This window comes from Colobus angolensis, unplaced genomic scaffold (assembly GCF_000951035.1).
Source record: "Colobus angolensis palliatus isolate OR3802 unplaced genomic scaffold, Cang.pa_1.0 Scaffold69, whole genome shotgun sequence".
NCBI lineage: Eukaryota > Metazoa > Chordata > Mammalia > Primates > Cercopithecidae > Colobus > Colobus angolensis.
In genome coordinates this window covers 1,843,416-1,862,664 of record NW_012120598.1, presented here as the reverse complement: position 1 = coordinate 1,862,664, position 19,249 = coordinate 1,843,416, and positions in this window count along the sequence as shown.

The following is a 19,249-nucleotide window of genomic DNA, read 5'->3' as shown; positions in this document are numbered from 1 at the left end:
TTCTTGTATATTTGTTTGAGTTCTTTGTAGATTCTGGATATTAGCCCTTTGTCAGATGAGTAGATTGCAAAAATTTTCTCCCATTCTGTAATTTTTTTAATTTTTATTTTGTAGAGACAGAGTCTTGTTATGTTGCCTGGGCTGGTCTCAAACTCTTGGCCTCAAATGATCCTTCCATCTCAGCCTCCTAAAGTGCTGGGATTACAGGCATGAGACACCGCGCCTGGCCTAGATTTCATTGTAAAACACTGAGAACAATTAGTCTACATGTCACTGCACACTTGCATGGAGACAACTCCTCTACTATACAGGGAAGCCTGGACTAGTAGCAGGTGTTGCTGAACCACGTCACTGGCCTGGGACTCAGAAAACCTGCATTCAAAGTCTCTCTGTTACTTATTACCCTGGGGATCTTGGCATTGCACAGAGTTTCCAAGGACTTTTTTTCTAAAGAGAAAAAATGTAACAAAACGAAGAAGTTTACACAGAGATTAAAAATCTAAAACAGGGCTCAGATTCTTGTTCTTCGACTTCAAGTTTAAGACGTTGGCCACATTACCTCTTGGAGCTTGTTTCTTCATCAATAAGATGTTGATAATCATGTCCGCCTCATGGGACTGATGAAATGATGGAGTGAGATCATCTTTGTAAAGTGTTTGGCACAGCGTTTAGCCTGGCACATACTACGAACCCAAAAATGATTTTGTAAAATTAGATGATAATTCAGCTTCTTTCCAGCTCAGACATGCTATGAAGATACGCAGCCAGCATTGCCTTGCCATGGTGCGTCCTTTTTTCTGACCCAAGCCTGTTCCTTATTAAAATGCTGCAACTTTGTGGTGAGCAAAGGAGTTATTCCATAATTTTGACCATCAGAAAGTGAACCAACTGACACCAATGCCTCAGCAATGATTCTAAGTATGAAGAGTTGCTTTCATCTTTACAGATGGAAGAAGTGAGGACAACACTTGGTCAAGGTCACACATGTTGAGGAACCACCCAAGAGAGATCAGAAACTCAATCCCTTCTTAAAGCCCTTGGGCTCTGTTTGCTAATTACTTGTGAGAGTTATTAACGTGCTTTTTGTTTTTCTTTAATTTTGCTTTTCTTCATTTATGGGTATCAACATAAGCCCTTGCTCAAAGCTCAAGGCTAAATACTAGGTAAGGTTCATATTCTCGCTGGCAGAAACCTCTGTTTCCAACACTTCTCTAAAAAATAGAACCTTGTTCATAAGCTTTATACCATTGCTGCAAAATGTAATATGCAAATATGGTATTTTATAACTTTAGAGTTAAATAATAAAGGCAGCTCTCCAAACCTCAACTAGATATTTACATAATTGCATTACTAGCATTTGCATGAACCGTAATGAAAGCTAAGGGGGAAAACCTGCTTATTTCCTAGTAACTCCATAATAGAACATGATTTTTATTTGCTCTTACAAATAAAGCTTACCTGTTTGTTTGTTTGATTTTTTTTTAACCAGATGCTATATTTGGGTTCCTTATAGTTCCTGGTTGTAATAACAGAGCGCCAGCAAATTTCTTTTTTTTTTTTTTTTTTTTGAGACGGAGTCTCGCTCTGCCGCCCAGGCTGGAGTGCAGTGGCCGGATCTCGGCTCACTGCAAGCTCCGCCTCCTGGGTTCACGCCATTCTCCTGCCTCAGCCTCCCGAGTAGCTGGGACTACAGGCGCCCGCCAGGTCACCCGGCTAGTTTTTTGTACTTTTAGTAGAGACGGGGTTTCACCATGTTAGCCAGGATGGTCTCGATCTCCTGACCTCGTGATCCGCCCGTCTCGGCCTCCCAAAGTGCTGGGATTACAGACTTGAGCCACCGCGCCCGGCCGCAAATTTCACAAGAAGAGAAAATTGTCTGATGAAAAATTAGTTATTCCAAAAGAATTCCCCTAAATATTTGACTTTAGTATGCCTCTGCATTTGCTTTCTGGCTTTTGACAGATCAGCTTCTTCACTGCATGTATCGGGTCTTTTTTTTTATTTTTTATTTTATTTTTTTTGAGACAGGGTCTGACTCTGTCACCCAGGCTGGAGTGCAGAGGCATGATCTCAGCCCATTGCAACCTCCACCTCCTGGGTTCAAGTGATTCCCCTGCCTCAGGCTCCTGAGTAGTTGGAACTACAGGTGCACACCACCATGCCTGGGTAATTTTTTGAATTTTTTTGGTAGAGGTGGGGTTTTGTCATGTTGGCCAGACTGGTCTCAAACTCTTGGCCTCAAGCAATCTGCCCTCCTTGACCTCCCAAAGTGGTATCACGTCTTTTAAAGATTAATTTCTTCAAGGTCAGTTTTCCCTAAATCCCTTTAAGTACACTCAGTAGAGAGGACCAGCTGCCAGTCCTGACTATTCCATCCTGATTAATAAGTCAATCAATGTTGTTGGGTGTATCTAGAGCAAACCTAGCATGCACCCAATAAATGCATGCTAAATTGGATTGAAATTAAATCTATTCTGTATAAGTAAGTGACTTATGGCACATCTCTTGGTTTTGATGTCCCCCAAATACAGATTCTGGGATAGAACCTGGGTGCAGGTAGTTTATTTGGGAGATAATCTCAGAAAGCACAGGTAGGGCAATGGAGAAAGTGAGACTAGGAAGGGAGATAACTAAAAGGGATACATTCATGAGACAGGTAATCACTGCAGAAAACTGAGCTGCAAACTCAGAGGGAACACTGGGAGGAAACACATGGAGAGAACTTGATGAAATCTCAGGCATTTCTCCCCCTTAGCCGCCAACCACACATCAACAGCTTCCCAGAGATACCAGACAAGAGTGAGGGTTTAGGTGCTGCCAACTCTCAGGCTGAACTCTGCAAGTTCTATCATGTCCTGACTCAGACCCCAGTTACTGTCAGAAGCAATGCTGTCTGCCATCCCCAGTCCAGATTCTCAATCTCATTTCAAGTCGTGCTTTTAAATCATTCTGGATGATTTTTATACCTTGGTGTTCAATTTGTCTATTTTTACTCATCTATCCCCCAAAATAATTTCAAAAGGCATTGTACCCCCTAGCACATTATTAGGTTGACATCTACAGGCTTTTTTGGTCATCAGTTTAAGTAGTTGCTAAAAGTGACTTTCAGTAAATTGTAAATATTGAAAGTCTAAAATGAAATTGTTACTCAGATCCTTTAAATGTTTCCAATGAAATTTAAATTCCAAAGAAATGTGATATTCATCATTGTTCACTTAATGATATAAATGTACATGCTTACCTTGTTTTATAATATTCCTTGAAGTTGCATTTCCATTCCATTTTCCCCCACAGAACTTTATGCTAATACAATAATATACTTGAAAGAATTTAACTAAATAAGTCTGTAATAATTCACCACTGAAAAGGGTATAAATTAACATTTATTAGAAAGGTCCTTGACTATATAGGTTCAAATGTATTTTTTTAAGTTTTCTTTTGGGAATTATCATAATATGTCTTACTTAGTACACAATTGATCAAAACAATACAAATATATTTTAAATGTTAATAAATACATTTAAAATTTTAAATTTTATTGGAAAGCCATCTCAATGAAACGGGCAGGACTAGTCTGTTTTTTCTAATTAGTTAATCTCTCCATGAATGAATACTATTTATCAAAAGAATGAGACAGAGGTTAATATCAATGTTGTTCTTTGTTTTAAAAATAGCACTGAAAAGACTTGTCCAAAAAAATGTATTTAAGTAGTTGAAAACAGAATCGATTTTATTATAGCAGTGTCTTTCAATTCTTTGAGCTGTTTTAGAGTTACATCCTAAACACAGCATGGTAGTCTACTGTCAAAGATTATTTTCAAGCCAGACACAGTGGGTCACGCCTATAATCCCAGCACTTTGGAAGGCCAAGGCCTGTGGATCACTTGAGGTCAAGAGTTTGAGACCAGCCTGGTCAACATGGCAAAACCCTGTCTCTACTAAAAATATAAAAATTAGCCGGGAGTGGTGGCAGGTGCCTGTAATCCCAGCTACTCAGGAGGCTGAGGCATGAGAATCCTTGTGCCACTACAGTCCAGCTGGGCAACACAGCAAGACCCTGTCTCAAAAAAAAAAAAAGTAACAAACCTGCACGTTGTGCACATGTACCCTAGAACGTAAAGTATAAAAAAAAAAAAAAAAATTATTTGGAATATCCTAAGTAGGTTTTCAAATTTTATTCTGAGCAAAGAATTAAAAATCACTGTAAAAGAATGTGGTCCCCAGTTATCACATCAATTCGTTTTCTCAATATCAGTACTAGTTCATAGGGTCCCTTTGCTTGGGTTTTTCCACCATAGCAAGATAAGGAGTGAATCAAGGGATGGAGGTAGGAACATGAAAAGGGCAAATGTGAGGGAAAAAAATGAGCAAGAAACTCTGCAAGTTATAAGGGTGCCTCTAGAGGGATGAGTTTGAGAAAAGAAAACACAGGGGATTTGAGCATCTGGAGGTTGATTTTGATGACACTGTCTCAGTCCCCACGTACTCCCTTGGGAAATCTATGCATCCCCGGGACACCCACACATTTACACTTCAGTGGCTTTGGAGTAATTGTATAGTCCCGAAGTCTTTCTTAGTTTTGCCTTGTGAAATTCAAAGGCCAAGCTTTTGAAACCCAAAAACTAAGAATTAACTCTTTGGTTTGGTTATATCATCCTCAGGACAAGTTAGTAAAACCTAATGCCCAGGCAGCTGCCTGGAAAGGAGGGAAGGAAACAGGACAAATAGTTTCTAGGTATAAAAAATACATTAGCTAACCTTTCAAAGTTGCACCCTGTGTGCTCAAAATAACAAAGGAGCCACTTCCACTATGGATGCTATACAATTCATGAAGTTCAGTCATCTAATTTGGGCCTTTGGTTTGTAGATTTAAGATTTAGTGCCGAAGAAAAGAAGAGCATATAATGTATTAATTTGCAGGGATGTTAAAAATGTCGGTACGTGGACTCATTAGATAACTCTCAATGTGTAGGTAAATTTTATGTTCAAATAGGACCTCTTGTTTATCAGTCTGATTTCTCTGGGAAGAAAATCAATTCAGACCAGACCTGTTTCATTCAAGCCTGAGGGCTTGCTTGAAATAAACTGATAAATCCTTCTGCTCCCACTAAAAAAAATAGGGCATATATCCCTCATTTTTCAAATGCTTCTGTTTTGCATGTAGTGTGTGTATGCATACACATAATAATCTGAAGCAGTCTGCTGCTATTTAATTATAGCAATACATGTGACGATGGAAACACAGATTGGAGTGATTCAGGGCCATGAGCCAAGGAATGCAGGTGACAATTTTAGCCCAGCGAGGCCCATTTCAGACTTGGGACCTCCAGAACTAGACAATAATAAATTTGTGTTGTCTTAAACTCTAAGTTTGTGGTAATTTGCTACAGTGGCAATAGGTAACTAATTCAGTGCCCTAATAAAATGACGTCTTTACAAATTAACTATGTAGACACATTCCATTATCATCCTACATTGAAAGTATTTAATGTCCCCTAAAATAAAAATTCCATTTTAATAATTATCACCTATGACTTTTGATTGCCCTAAGTAATCTAACATAGATAAGGAAATAAGTGTATCACCAGGCGAGGCCCAAAGGAAATTGACAGGGCTGAGCGGTAGAAATCAGGAGTTATTAGAAATCATGGGGCCTCCCTAAAGGGTGGGAAATTTATCAACTGTGCTTTTCCTTCCTATTCAAGTGATTATGTTTGCCCAGAAATCCATGAACATGGAGGAACTCTAAGTATGTCTTCGGTAGGCAAATACTTGTTTTCTTCTAAACTCATGATGTAGAGGGAATGATTAAAAGCTACAGACCACAGGGGGTGGAAAAGTATTAGCTTAAAAAAATGGATCCAATCCAAATGTCACGGGCCAGCTTGAATTTTGGTGAGCCTAATGATTTTTGAAAAATGTCTGTTAAAACTGTTCTCCATGCCAAGCTCCAGGGTAAAACCACAAGTAGGAATTGATCTGTTGTATTTTATAAAATCCAAATGCTGTTTTTCTGATTTAAATACTTCTTTAACAGATTCTGAAATAGGACACAAGGGAAGAAATTGAGACAGTACATTTTAACCTTCTCAAGCTGCCAGGACACAGATCTCTCCCTCTTTCCCTCCAGAAGGGATCAAGCAGTGACTCCTGGAGCTGTGACTCCTGGTGAGGGGCTAGTCATACAGAGTCCATTCCTAGACCATGCTTTAATCATGGCCAGGAACACTGAAGCTTTGGGACTGACAGTGTACTCATTTAGTTTCCCTGAATTGAGAATGCGTGAGAAAAAGCAAAGGGTACCCAAATGCTTGTGGCCTTATTAATGCTTTCTGGAAAGTCTTTAATCATTTAATCATCTTCTAGGTTTCTCTGTCTCTGCTTCTCCCCAAAATAACATGGGCAGGTGAGAAAGTCTGTTGTTCTCCTCTTGAAGTAACTTCAAAATTTAGTTGCTGCTTAAGCCCCAAAATTCCTCCTACCACTGGCTTTGCATGAACTTGAGATGTTTGTCCCTGAGATCAAGGCCTTGAATGGGAGGGGTTTTAATAGGAGCAAGGATGGCAAAGCCAAGACAATGGCCTAGGAAATGTCTGTGAATGGGCTTAGAGGTAAAGGGACCTCAAAGCACATAAGCCTCTGCCAAGTCCTATAGCAGCGCCTGGAAAGAGCGCGTGCATTTTTGTTGATAGCAGTGGGACTGGAAGAGCACTGTCTCAGGCAAAGGTGGATCCCAACTGTTTCACTTGCAGAAATGCCTACAGCAGGGGTGTCCAATCTTTTGGCTTCCCTGGTCCACATGGAAAAACAGAACTGTCTTGAGCCACACATAAAATACACTAACACTGACGATGCTGATGGGAAAAAAATGTTTAAAATCCCAAAAAAAGTTTCATAAAGTTTTAAGAAAGTTTATAAGTTTGTTTTTGCAAACGTTGCATCCAAAGCTGTCCTGTGCTGCGTGTGGCCCACAGGCTGTGGATCGGACAAGCTTGGCCTACAGAAATTCTTGCAAGAAACAAATATCTATGGAGAGTTTTCATGTTGAGGTTTTTAGAAGAGGGGTTGGTGAGTGATAAACAGCACACCATGCCCTTTCCCAATTTTTCTAATTAAAAAATAATTGGGAAATAATGCCAAAAGAAAAACACATGGAGAACAAACTGTCATCTCTATGACCAACACAGGGAAGGTCAGAGAATCCACTTACATCTAAGGGACAAAGGGCTTCCTAAAACTGAACACAAGATTAGCCAGACCTACCCAGCTGTACTAGTTATCTATTGCTTTGTAACAAAACCCCTCAAAGCTAAGCAGCTTAAAAGAACAAACATTGCCGGGGGTGGTGGCTCAGACGCAGCACTTTGGGATGCAAAGGCAGGAGGATCACTTGAGCCCAGGAGTTCAAAACCAGCCTGTGGAGCACAGTGAGACCCCATCGCCACAAAAAAATATTTTTAATTAGCCAGGTATGGTGGGATGAGCCTGTAGTCACAGCTACTCAGGAGGCTGAGGTGGCAGGATCGCTTAAGCCTGGGGGGTCAAGGCTGCAGTAAGCCATGATCATACCACTGCACTCCAACCTGGGCAAACCTTGTCTCAAACATACACACACACATACACATTTATTTTCTCACAATTTCTATGGATCAGGGATCTAGGTACAGCATGGCTTCTCTGGCTCAGGGCCTCTCACTAGGCTATACTCAAGATGTTGGCAAGGGCAGTGGTCACATCAAGGCTCCAATGGAAGAGGACCTGCCTCTACACTCACTCATGTGGCTATTGGTGGAATTAGTTCCTCACGGGCTACTGAACTGAGGCCTCAGTTTCTTGCTGGCTGTTGGCTTGGAGACGTGAGTCCTTGCTATGTGGACCTCTCTATAGGGCTATTTAGAACATAGCAGTTTACTTCCTTCTATAGCTGGGCTCCAAGACAGCAAGAAAGAGAGGTCTGCAAGCCAGAAGTCACAATGTTTTACAACCTAATCTCAAAAGTCGTATCTCACCACTTTTGCCACATTCTGTTTGTTAGAAGCAAGTCACTAAGTCCAGCCACGTTCAAGAGGAAAAGATCATGTGAATATTATAGGGGCCCTTCTGAGAGGCAGCCCACCATGACAGACAAGTCAAGCAGTGCTCTGGGAGGATTGGAGGCCTCCCTCTACTCCATCCCAGCAGAAAAAGCTCATGCTCCCTATAAGAAGCCTGCCCATGGGTGAAATGACAGAGGATGGGATACACGGCACATGCTGTGTCATACCCATCAATTGCATAAATAAATCCTGAATGAGGGAGGAAGTGGTAGAGAAAGGCTATAAGCCTTAGGCTAAAAAGGTTGGGGGAAGGGAGAAGAGGGAAGGAGCAGACTTTTTCAAATCGAAAGAATCATTAGGAGTAAGGAATGAGAACCCCCTAACTCTCACAATACCCTGTTTATATTATGATGCTCAATTTACATATAAAGAACTTGAAGCTTATAGAGTTTGAGTAACCCAAGGTCACACAGATCCTATGTAATGGAGCTAGAATCTATAAATATCCAATTTCTGAAAAAGTGCCATATTCTGTGTTATAATTATACGCCCCATGCTCAGAATCTGCTGGGAAGCAGCTATCTGATGAAGATATTCATACTTGCCCATGAAAATGTCCCATTTCAGGAATGATGCTGTCTCATTCTCACTGTGTCCTTAGATGTCCCCTAAATCTAAAGTTTTATGAAACAATGGCTTGGCCAGGAAACAAAATACACACTTGGCTTAGAAGTAAGCAGTCCCTTCACGGCATAGGGCTAGAGAGAAAAGAGAAAAAAAGAGAAGTGAGCAGTCCTTGGAGCTACCTGCAAGCTGTCTGGGAACTCTGCAGGGCACCCTAGGACTGCACAGCCTGTGCCTGCAGCCATGAACCTTGCCAGGAGCTGGTAGCCCACACAGAGGTGGTGACATGCAAGGCAGCTTGTCCAGAGTCCCTGGGTGGCACGTGTCACTCCTAGAAACCTAGCAGGTCAGAAAAGCATTGCTTTCAACTTGAGATAAGATACTTGCTCTCCTCAGCCACCCAGCCTCTCCTGCCCTTTTGTTCTAGGATGCGGGCTACATCGCAGATGGTGACACTTGGCTTCCTGCTGCCTTTGAGGTACGGGGCTGGACAGTGGCTATTTCTAGCCCTACATGCTGCACAGAGGGAGAATGCCCAGGGACCATCGTCTCTTCAAGATGTCAAGTCCTGTGTTAAAGAGAATGGGAAAAATATTTACTTGAATGGCTGTATAGTTATATGTGTACCATCATAGTGTCCTTTATTAAATGGTATTTCAATACCCATTGTGTGCCAGGCACTGTGATGTGTGCTGAGGGTCACTGATGAATAAAGCAGAGGACTTGTGTGCCAGGAGCACACATGGTCTAGTGTGAATTCCCAAAGATAATACAGCATGTGCTGGCATCAAGGGATGTCCCAGGTCACATAGCATCTCCTAGGACGGACTGCATATGTGAAGGCAGAAGACTGTGGGTTGTGGACGTCACTATCAATTTCCCTCTCTGAGACCCAGTTCACTAAGTTGCTCTTCCCTCGCCCAGAACAAAAGAAGGCTGTAGGCAGGAGGAATGGATGTAAGCATGAAAGGGACTGGTAGGGAGGCCACAGGTAGGGATAAGGGAACTTGTGTAAATAATGTTTCCCAAGGAGACGACAGAAAGGATCACCAGCACATATCCAGCGTGTGTACCCAAATCATCTGAGATCTCCACTCTTCAGAGGAAAATACCCTGTCTGAACAAGAAAAACCTTGATTTCTCAGACCTGACCATTATTCCCTTCTCCCAAATGTCCTTCAAAATCCTCTCTCTGCCTCTAGATAAAATTTTGCTTGTCGGTAGTACCCAGGTACCTCCAGAACAAGGACTGTGCAATACTGAAGCTTCACTGGGGACAACTTGTGCTCTAGTCATCACGTCTCCCAAACAAAAACATTAAGAATAAGCAGGGATATTGTTTACACATATTGTGTGGCCTTCCATTTCCCTGCTCGTAGTAGAATTCCTCTTAGATAACACTGGCTTTGTTTCTCGGCTAAGCATCCATAACAGTGTCCAGCTGAAAATCCCATCATGTACCCTAAGAATCCAACAGCTGCCTCTCCCTGGGCCATATATTCAGGTCTCACAATAAAGGAACCAGTGATGCACTTGTGGATCTCTCTACAGTCGAACTTGAACATGTATTTCCTCTACCTGCACCTTACATTTCCCTCTCCTTTTCTCTGTGAGTCACTAATGTTTTGACTTAAGTTGCCTACCCACTCCCCTCAACCCCATTTTTCTCACACACAGGAGTTTTGCCCCCATGTAACCTTTTGGTAGCCTGCTTGCTGTCCTTTGCAAGTCACTGTTTAGTCTTCCTCCGCGACAGCCTCTCCCCACCCCCTTCCCAGCAACGGCAGCGCTATTGCTGATCCTTTTCCCCTTCACACTAATCTTCCAGCAATCTCCATCCACAGATGTCTGTTCTAACATTTCTTGGTTCATTTAGGAATGGTTCATTCACCCACTTCCGGAGCAACAGCAGCCCTATTGCTGATCTTTTTTCTCCTTCACACTAACGTTGCAGCAACCTCCATCCACAGGAGGATGTCTGTTCTATTATTTCTTGGTTCATTTAGGGATGCAGAAAAGCCATTATCATCTTTCCTGGGAGAGGGTATTAACATCGGATGCCATTGCAGACCTCCTATTACTGAAATACTATAGCAATCAAACCTTCTAAGTTCAAGATCCCTAATATCCATATCAGGAGCTCAAAATGAAACTGAGCCACTCACATTTGTTTCACATACCTGCCTGATTATCTTAGGAACATAAAGTAGACAGTAGCCCCCCAAAGAGAAAACCCAAGTTTGCAAACAGGCTGAGTTCACTGAAAACAGTTTAGACTCCACACAGAGACACATTGCATATATTTATAAATATAACTTTTAAACTCTGACAACACGAGTACACCACTGAAATGTTTTCAACTCTGTTTTTTATATCTGTTGTCTGCCACGGCATGTCTGCTTTCGACTATAATCAGAAATTTGGCAAGAGGACTTTTTTAAAATATTTTACTTATTTATAATTTGCAGTCATACTTATAATGGTGAAAAGGTGAGTTGGTAAAATAATTTACCCTGAGCTCCTGATCATAAATAAATGTTTATAAATGAATTGTTTTTACATGAAGTGAAGGAGCAGTGAGGAACTCTGATATGACCGGCAGAATAATCCTGATTGAACCCATGCCACAGCTTTGATCAACTCTGTGACAGTGTGCTGCCTAAGTACCTCATTGAAATGGGTGGGTCTCATCATGAGTCAACAAAAGCTTTCTATCTGAAGAATCATCAGTTCCAACCTTTCTAAATGTGGAAGTGTGCATGCTCAGCATTGAGACAAGTTTGGTGTCTGCTTATAAAGACAGACTTTTTATCCATTAAATATTGCTCTGTAACAAACCATCCCAAAGCATAATGGCCCAAACAACAATCACTTGCATAACTCATGGTTCTGGAGGTCAGCAAGTCAGAGTAGGACAAACTGTGTGGCTCCGTACTCGGCTGAGCTCCCTCGGGCATCTGTGATCAACTGTGGGTTGGTCAGGTGGTCCTGCTTCTGGAAGTTGAAGTTGGCCGGCTTCAGTGGGGGCTCCTCGGCTCTGCTTCATATGGTCTCTCATTCCCCAGCAGGCTAGTCTGGGCATGGTTTCATGATCTTGCCAAGGTTCCAAGAGAGAATAGAAGTGTATGAGGTTTTCTGGGGCTATGTTGGTTTTCTGTTGCTGCATAACAATTTCTACAAACTGAGCACCTTAACACAACAGTCATTTACTAGCTCACAGTTCTGTAAATTGGAAGTCTAGTGCAATAGGACTGGATTTTCTACCCCGAGTATCATGAGGATGAAATTATGGTGTCAGCTGGGGTAAGTTCTTAGCTGGAGGCTCTGGGAGTGAAAATGTGCTTCCAATCCCATTCTTGGTGTTAGCAGAATTCAGTTACTTGTGGTTGTAGGACTGAGGTCCCTGGTTCCTTGCAGGCTGTCAGTGAGAGGTCACTTTCAGCCACTAAAGATGACCCACATTCCTTATCACAAAGCTCTCTCCATCTCCAAGACAGTCAGGGTATGTCAAGTTCTTCCCATGTTTCAGACCTTGGACTGCCTCTGTCTCTGACCACTAGACTCACATTTAAAGAACTCATCTGATGAGGTCAGGTCTACCCAGATAACCTCCCTATCTTATGCTCAATGGATTTGGAAAGTTGGTTATATCTTCAAAATCCCTTTTGCTATATAACATAACATAATCACAAGAGTAATAGCTCATCATATTCACAAGTGCCGACCACAGTGAAGGCAAGGAGATTCCACAAGAGTAAGGGTCATGGTGGAATTCAGCCTCCTGCAGAAGTCTGGGCTTGACCGGCTCATTGGCCTTTCTACCCCATACTAAAAACTAAAGCAGATCAGCCCAAGTTAAAATGGTGGGAAAACAGATTTTACCTTTTGATGGAAGGAGCTACAAGGGCACATTACAAGGAGAGTAGATGCAAGGAAGGGATATAGGATCGACATCAGATCTTGCAATCTGCTACAGACAGGATATATGAGACTTACAAAATCCAGGCAGCTCAATGCCTTATGACAGCTCTTGCCGCAACAAGATGGCCTGCAGAGAGAGCCCACTTCTAGTTATGAGGATGAGAATATGGAAGGACAAGCAAGAAATGTCAGGCCCACACTGTCCCTGAAGTAGGCTAACCCACCTCTGTTTCCTTGCTGCTTCACTTCACAAAGCCCAGCTATCTTTGCTTCCTGGTCTTTCATAAGCGCAATAGAACAGCAAATCAGGATACTCTCACAGTTCTCTTAAGTGAGTCTAGAAGTGGGGAGCTGCTTGTTAACAAACTTGAAGCCTGAGTATGCTAATATTCTTTCAGTGGCCAGACGCAGTGGCTCACGCCTGTAATCCCAACACTTCGGGAGGCCGAGATGGGCAGATCACCTGAAGTCAGGAGTTCGAGGCCAGCCTGGCCAACATGGTGAAACCCCACCTGTACTAAAAATAGAAAAATTAGCTGGGCGTGGTGGCGCATGCCTGTAATCCCAGCTACTCAGAAGGCTGAGGCAGGAGAATCGCTTGAACCTGGAAGGCGGAGGTTGCCATGAGCCGATAGCGTGTCACTGCACTCCAGCCTGGGCAACAGAGTGACACTCTATCTCAAAAAAACAAAAAATAATATCCTTTCAGAAACCTGCTGACTGTGTTTGGATACAATAAAAAAAAAAAAAAAAAGGATGAGAGAGGCAGGTGCAAAGGAAATAAAAGTCACAACTGATCCAGTTGGGGAACTCAGAATTGACAGATAGGTGTCCTTTCATTTATTGATATTTTGAGATTCACAGGGGTTTAAACTTTATTCTTCTAAGACTGAATAGTTCCCACCTCCCTTCCATATGTAAAATTCGAGTAGCTGGGGAGACTTAAAAGAGGCTCTCCATAAACTCAGAAGTAAAAAGAGACAAGGGTCCCAGTAAATACAAAATGATTGGGGTTGGGGAGGCAGATTTCCTGTCTTCAGTGAAGTTTTGTTGGTTGGTTGGTTTTTGAGTGAGGGTCTCACTTTGTCGCCCAGGCTGGAGTGCAGTGGTACAATCTTGGCTCACTGCAACCTCTGCTTCCAGAGTTTAAGCGATCCTTGGGCCTCAGCCCCGCAAGTAGCTGGGATTACAGGTGTGAACCACCCCGCCCAGGTAAGTTTTGTATTTTTAGTAGAGATGGGGTTTCACCATACTGTCCAGGGTGGTCTTGAACTCCTGGCCTCAAGTGATCTGCCCACCTCGGCCTCCCCCCAAAGTTCTGAGATTACAGGCATGAGCCACCACGCCCAACCCCTCAGTGGAGTTTTATCCACTAATATAAAATGTTTTTGAGGCTTTAGAGGCAGACCCAGAGAAAACAAGACTTCAAAAATCTGCCCCTTTTTTTTCTTTTGAAGTGTTGAAATCATAGCCTACTTGTGTTTTAATGGGGTTTCAGAGCTTAGTTAGTCCATAGAATGTTTTAAAAAAAAAAAAAAAAGAAGAAGAAGAAGATGATGAGCTGCTGTATGATTCCCCAGACGCCTTAGAAATGTGCACCAAGCTTACAGTGAAAACTTGTAAGGAGCATATATTTCTTTTAAGGATTCTCAAGAGCTCTGGAGAACTGTGCCTTTCTCTACAAATATCACTTCACTGCCCTCACATATCAGTTAAATGGGCTAAATTCACCAAGCCCTGCTTAACTTCACAAGCCACGTCTGCCAGAACGCTGGGAGGTTTCCATTGCTGATTGGCAGCTAGCCAGTAATATACACACAGAATGCAAGGGTGAGAGGATGACCTGCGAAGCAAAGAATCGTGTTCAGGGAGAAACACAGGAAGGGGCAGGCTGGGAGCAAACACTGCAAAGCCAATTGCAGCACGTTTTCATTTGTTTGGAGAGGGCATTATGGGAGGGCCGGAGGATTGTTTCTTAGCTTCTTCCGACGACAGTCAGATAATTGCTGCAAGTGGAGAGCTCAGAATAGCAACAATTTGCCGACACGAGGGCCCCTCTTTACGTATTAATCTTTTTTGTCACCTTCCACTTATGTATGTGTTATTGAAGTAGCAATGGACACGTTGAACTTTCTTTTTCATTAAGCTATTAGCTTAGCTGGTGGTCTGTATTATTTCCACATTTAAGCAATAAAGCAGTGTTTCTTTGTAAAAATCTGACTTTTTTTCAGTTAAGTTTGTTGCCAGATCACCCAAAAAGACAGCTGAAGTGTATTATATATGTTGATCGCTATTATTGGGAGAAGGTGTTGGCAACCTTTTGAGTGGGGAGTGATGTTGCCAATGTGTTTTTCCAACAAGGTAAGGATGAGACAAGATAAAGGGCAAGGAAGGGGGAAAGGGTGCTGATGTGGACACAGAACAGCTCCCTCTTGCTGTCCTCCCTATGCTTTCCATCAACGTCAAGTGTCTCTTGTAAACACCAGCAGGGACAGTTCAATCTGCCCATCTCTGACACTTGGGTCTCCCTTTCAGAAACTTCTCTGTGACCTGGGAAACAGTCCCAAGGAGAAGCCAAGACCCTGGGCCTTGACCCTGGGCCTTTACCCTGGGGGCTCCTCATGCAGGTCACTGCCCCACTCCCTGAACTCCGAAACAGTAGAGCTTACCTCTTAGGAAAACCTCCCAGAGGATGGCTCTAGTCCCCAGCATTTTTGTACTTGCAACATTTCTTACCCTGTAATAATACAAAAACTCTCATATTTAAGTGCATTCATTCAACAGAGGCCAATTTCAGCGCAAGCACTTCTGGGGCACTTGTGTTTACAATGGGGACAAAACAGACAGCTGGCGTCCGTGGGAAGCTTAATCCGAGTCATTTTAATGCATTTTGCTTTCAATTAGCTTTTTCTGAATAATTCTATGACCATGTTGAAATCGTGAGTGACATCCTGAAATATACCTACACTGGATTATAAACCACAGTGAAAAAAATATATAAATGTCGCCCTTTCCAGAAGCTCATGTGTACTTAAAGTGAAACCAAAAAAACCTAAATTAGGTATTCGCAGATATCCTTATGGGAAATTCACAAGAGCAGCAAAAGTATACTGACATGCATATTTCTGACCCCATTTGATGACCTAAAACTTTTCCTCCCTCTTCATTTTCTATTACTGAACCACAGTATTTTCCTGCTTGGCACAGATGAAGAACACAGGTCCCTCTCTCTTTGTTTTTCCCACTGAGGCTATAAAATTGGCCATTCAGTTATTACAGTAAGGATTAGTCAGGACATTTCAAGCACAACTAATTAAAGAAGGGTTTTCTGAAATTAAGATATTTTTGTTTAATTACATTAGAAGGCACTAAATATAATATGGTATGGACAAAAACAGAATTACTCAGAACTGAGGGAAAAAAATAAGTTGTGAGAAAATGTTAATAAGATCTGAATAAAGTGAATGCCATCTTCATAGCATTTTTGCCGTAAACTTCATCAGTTGGGAGAAAACTAAATCTTCAATATTAAAAACAAGTCTTATGAGCAAAAACTGCTGTCTGGTCACCCTCTAGAGCAGGGCGCTATCTAAACAGAACTTTCTGTGATGATGGAAATATTCTCTCTCTGTACTGTCCCTAGAGCCAATAGCCCTAGGTGCCTATTCAAATTTAAAGTAACTAAAATTCAGTAAGATTAACAATTCTGTTTTTCAGCGACAGTAGCCACATTTTAAGTGCTCAAAAGCAACACATGGCCAGTGTCTACCATATTGGACAGCACAGTTCTAGAAGCCAGGAAAGAAGGTTAAATACACAGTGAAAATACACACCCAAGGTTTTCCAAACATGAGTAGAAATGGGAAATTTTTCCCAAAAGACCTCTATGGAGCATGAGAAGAAAGGTCTACTTTGTATCATCTGGAGGACTTTTTCCTCTTTCCATCAAGTTTCAGCCAATAATTAAAACAAGTTAGCAATATTTTTCATCCCAACACCTTGTGCAAATTTTCGTCTTCCCCCAAAGAGTTCCCTTGATATGTGTTTTACACACCCTGTCTATAGAAAAAGCACTTTCCAAACACCCAGTGTATGTTTTTCATGTAAATTCACTTTTCTGATCATTTTAGTAAATTTATAATGGAAATTCTCTCTACTTAAAGCCTATCTATATCTTAGCAACCACAGTTTCCAAAGCTATTCCATGAAGCAGGTTTCTCTATTTACTTTTGTCTATTTGTGTAGCCTAACCACGCAATAAGATTTTCAAACTGGCCAAAACACATGAAAATAGACAAAGTCCTTTATTGTGTGGGCAACCCATTGGAATGTCTTATTCCCTATGAGAGCTGACATAAAGCAGGAATTCAAATGACACTGGGTTAAAACCCGAGGGCCAACTGCAGATTCCAGCCTACTTTTCAGTCAGTTGGCTATCATAGCTTCCATATGGGCAATAGCGATTGTTTATGAATTAATCCATGCAAGATACATCAAATCTAGTTGGAGAGGGTTTTTGTGGGAGAGAAAAGGTACCCTTTCTTCACCAGCCTCGGCTTCATGCTAAAGTATTGCGCAACTACAGTGTTGTCATAAGCTTAGAATTCAAATGATGCCAAAAACAATCAAAAGCAACCTGCAATCTTTACCTGACCCAGAAGTTTACAAGATTGAATTCCTAGAAATTATTTGCTTTATTCTTCTGGAGTCTGCTTAAGTCTAGATAGGCAAGAAAGAACCTAGCAGATCAATGCCTCTCAAGGGAATTGATCCCAGTCAGGCGCGGTGGCTCACGCCTGTAATCCCAGCACTTTGGGAGGCCGAGGTGGGCGGATCAGGAGGTCAGGAGATCGAGACCACTCTGGCTAACACAGTGAAACCCCATCTCTACTAAAAATACAAAAAATTAGCTGGGCGTGGTGGTGGGCGCCTGTAGTCCCAGCTACTTAAGAGGCTGAGGCAGGACAATGGTGTGAACCCGGGAGGTAGAGCTTGCAGTGAGCTGAAATCGCGCCACTGCACTCCAGCCTGGGTGACAGAGCGAGACTCCGTCTCAAAAAAAAAAAGGGAATTGATCCCTTCTGCCCAACTTCCTGGGCAGAGTGGCCTTGAGTGAAGTATATTCAGAATCAGCTCCTGTGGAACCTGACTATGGATAAATATGTTAATAAATACATTTTTGAAAATTATGTAATGCATGTTTTTGGACACAGGACATTGTTGATAACTGTATATATGCTTTGCCTCCAATACAATTACTACTATAACCTACTTCCTCAGTTGGTTTCTGTTTGGTTAACATACACATGCGTTAGCTCCAAGATAACTGAAGAGCATTTCCATGCTTACCAGGCCAGCTCCAAACCAAGCACAATCTCAAATCTAAACTCTTATTGTTAAAGTTGAATCAAACCAGATGGGTCCCATGGGAAGAAGTGAGATATGTCCAGGCCAACATCGTGATTAGACCCATCTCCAATGTCACACTCACAAGTCAGTTTCCTAACCCATTCAACCCAACATTTTACCTCCAAAACAGACGACACAAGATCATGCTTGAAACATATGGAGACAGCATCAGCATGGAGTTTTAAAAGGCAGGGGAGGGAAAACGTTTGTATTAGGCATTCAAACCTAATACATAAAGAGGTTTCTTTTTCTAACTTTTATTTTAAGTTCAGGGGTATATGTGCAGGTTTGTTATATAGGCAAACTTGTGTCACGGGGGTTTGTTGTACAGATTATTTCATCACCCAGGTAATTAAGCCTAGTACCCATTGGTTCTTTTTCCTGACCCTCTCCCTCCTGCCACCCACAACCAGGCCCCAGTGTGTGTTGTTCCCCTCTATGTGTCTTGTGTTCTCATCATTTAGTGAGAACATGTGGTATTTGGTTTTCTGTTCCTATGTTAGTCTGCTAAGGATACTAAGGCCTCTAGCTTCATCCATGTCCCTGCAAAGGACATGATCTCATTCCTTTTTATGGCTGCATAGTATTCCATGGTGTATAAGTACCACATTTTCTTTATCCAGTCTATCATTCATGGGCATGTAGGTCGATTCCATGTCTTTGCTATTTTGAATAGTGCTGCAATGAACATATGTGTGCCTGTGTCTGTATAATAGAGTGATACATATTTCTTCCTTTGGGTATATACCCAGTAACGGGATTGCTGGGTCAAATGGTATTTCTGTCTTTAGGTCTTTGAGGAATCACCACAAGAGAGAGCCTTCTTTAGAGGCAAAGCAAGCCTGGGTTTGAGGATGCGTCGGCAAACTATCGCTCAGGACTAAATCTGCCACCTGTCTTTGTAAATAAAATATTTACAAAACACAACCATGCTGTCTGTATATGTATTGTCTATGGCTGCTTTCAGGGTAAAATGGCAGCATTGAGAAGCTTGGACAGAGACCTGTAGTCCATAAAGCTGACAATATTTACTATCTGGATGGACCTGTACAGAAAAAGTTTGCTGGTCCCTGGTTTAGAGTTGTACATTTGCTGAAAACAGTGATTATTGAACAGTTCCTTTATGTTTGCCACAGAGCACCATTTGTGCCTCAGTCTTAAAGCAACTCTACATCTCATCACTCTGCTGCCATAAGTTCTGAGAACAATTATTTCTTTGTTAACATTTGGTAAACTTATCTCTACGGACACGAAAGAAG